Consider the following 2859-nt stretch of genomic DNA (forward strand, 5'->3'; position numbering starts at 1 on the left):
TACAGACAGACATGGCTTTAATGCCCACTTGGGGAAAATTGCCCTGTCTCAGGGAGCCCAGAGCACACGACTAGTCACCAGAAGGGGCAAGAAGCAAGCAGGGGTCCTAGTCACGCTAGTTCATATTCATTGAACAAACACTATACGCCGGGAACCATGCTTGGTGCTTCTGTACACGTCTCATTCAGACCTCAGCGTAAAGAACCTTCATTTCCCAATTCACAGATGATAAAACTACAACTCCAAGGAGCTAGGATGCTTGGAAAATGCTGGGAAATAAGCAGTAATGACCAAGTTCAAGCCCAGGTGCCGACATCTTCTGCCACTTCACAGAGGAGAGGAGATGCAACAGAATCCAAGACTTTAGGGCTCACTTCTTCTGGGAGCTGGTCCAGCTTGAAGCTCTCTTGCCGTATGTTTGGGTTTGCTCTTCTTAACTTCTGCTTTTAAATTGGCAGCCGTTTTCTATTGTGTTTCCAATGTGCCTCTGTGTGTAGCTTGGAGAGAAGAGAGAAAGAGAATATATGGGTCAATATAAGCAGACTCTTAAAAGCTTATACTTTATCATTGTAATAATCATAATATATTTTATTTTACAGCCACTCATAACTGAAGCCTCTGGGCACCCTAACAAAAATAGCTAAAAGAAAAAAGGAAATTATATTAAACAAAGGAAATACGACTATAAAACCCCAATAGCCAGGGAACTAAATGAACAACATAAAACCTCCAAACAACAAAACTACAATGAAACCAAGGGGGAAAAGAAACCTTTTCAAGAGCTTTACCCTGAAGGATTCCACGCTGTGAGATCACATCTGTTTAAAGCACCATAATTTATCGATATGACATCAAACCAGGAGACAGCCATTGTAAACCTTTCCCGCAGAAACTCTCAGAAAACTAACCAGGTGGTCGATTGGGGGTGGGGGGTGGGGTGGTTGTAGCAAGTAGCTGGGGCAACAATGGCTTTAAAATTTTATGTCCAAATACATCTATGTGAAGTTCCAAATCCTGGCACTAAGATGAGAAAAATTAGTTTATTCCATATAGGTAAGCCTAATTTACAAACAGGACTTTTTTAAAAAACAACATTTTTTTTCCTTAGATATTTCATCCATTTGTACTCACTGGTGGCTTCTCAAACTATTGCATTAAATGCACCATCTTCAAGAACTGATCCTCTTTAGAATTAGCCACTGAGTCCCAAGTTACTATGAAAGTCTTTGGAGGAGGATAAAGGCCCTTTCCTTTGTAAAGCAGATGAGTTACCTAGCCCATCTCCCATTCTGATGCTGCAGCCACTTCAAAAACAGAAACTCCTGCTGGCCCGTGATACCACCATAAACATTTGTTTTAAAAACCACTGAGCTGAAATTTTAAAAAATTGGCTCCGGACCTATTCGAAACGGAACCTGTAAAGTAGATCTGCAGCTGACACTGAGGAAGTTCTGGGGTGGGTTGAAAACATGGGTGGGTTCCCTGTGCTCCAACATGGCAAAAGGGGGCCACCAGCCTTGCCTCCTACCACATAGAGGTATGGGATATGCACTACCTAGTTGATGCCCCACCCCCACCCCTGCCCAACATTAACCAGATCTCAGAGTCTTTGGTACTTTCCCACTTGGAAATGCAGATTAAAAGTGAGACTGACCCAGGAGAGTTCAGAGTCTTGCTCTTCGAATGGCTCAATGTAAGCATAAAGAGCCTCAGCAGGCCTTCCTGGAAAGACATTTTCTTCTTGTACATGCCAGAAGTGAAGGTATCACTAGCACAGAAAGAGAAGAGAAAATGGCCTGAGGTTGGTAACTGAAATGTATTTCTTTTCTTTTCTTATTTTTGTTTTTTTAGGGCTGTACCCATAACATAGGGAATTTCCTAAGCTAGGGGTCAAATCGGAGCTGCAACTGTTGGCCTACACCACAGCCACAGTAACGCCAGATCTGAGCCACATCTGTGACTTACACCACAGCTCATGGCAATGCCGGATCTTTAACCCTCTGAGTGAGGCCAGGGATTGAACCCACATCTTCATGGATACTCGTTGGGTTCATTACTGCTGAGCCACAACAGGAACTCCTGTGAAATGCATTTCTTAACTTTAAATGAAGAGTAGGAATCAAAGTAAAATTTATTTCCAAGTAGGTTACCTGTGGCTTCAATGGACTCTTATCTAGATGGGCCCATCAGAGCAGGAAGACTGCAGGTAGATGAATGGAGAGGTCATTTGGAATTTGCACCAAAACGACTGTGATGTTTTCTTCCATGAACACTTTTTAAGAAATATATTCAACCACAAAAATAAAATAGGAAATAATATAGACTCATTGCTCCATGTTTAGCGAAGGGAAGGAGAAAGACTTTCCAGGCTCTAAAACAAAAGAATACAAGAAGGAAGAGAAGATTTTCCTTTTCTGTTCATCCCATTTTACACAAGTCAGATCCCAGATAAAGCCTCCTGCTGGGAAGAGGTGCTAATGGGTGGATGGATAGCCTGGTGGCCTGTGTGGCTGTCAGTTTGTTTGCTCCAGGGCTCTACACAAAAAGCTTATTTTATCAGAAAAAAAAAAAAAAAAAGTAGGAATTTGAACTAAATTAAATATCAACTCATTTGGGAAAAAAATTTATGTAGCCTTTAGTTTGGACTGTATAATTGAAGAAATGGAGTCGGTTCCTATTCAATTGGGTAGGCATCATTCAAAAAAAAAGTTTGAGTTCAATTTATGAGTATGTGTATCTGTGTTTTAAATCAATATTTGGGTTTAGCAAATTAGTCCAGGTTTGCCTGTGTTGTGGTATATGGATCAGTTCCAGATCTGTTTTTAAGCACCACACTATTGAAGGATTATTATTTTTAGA

The 2859-nt window shown here is 41.1% G+C and overlaps 1 long non-coding RNA gene across 1 annotated transcript; it reads right to left on the reverse strand.

Moving 5' to 3' along the window:
- LOC102159649 (uncharacterized) lies at positions 1-2371 on the reverse strand. Its single transcript, XR_001307689.3, has 3 exons — positions 2151-2371; positions 1655-1768; positions 1-497 (listed from the first exon to the last, which is right to left on the reverse strand). It is a non-coding gene; the product is annotated as an uncharacterized LOC102159649 (long non-coding RNA).
- Positions 2372-2859: the final 488 nt, after the last annotated feature.

Source organism: Sus scrofa, chromosome 3 (assembly GCF_054392235.1).
Source record: "Sus scrofa isolate SSC_HxYL_T2T_F1_AM1 chromosome 3, Sscrofa_HxYL_maternal_Yorkshire_Landrace_v2.0, whole genome shotgun sequence".
Lineage (NCBI taxonomy): Eukaryota > Metazoa > Chordata > Mammalia > Artiodactyla > Suidae > Sus > Sus scrofa.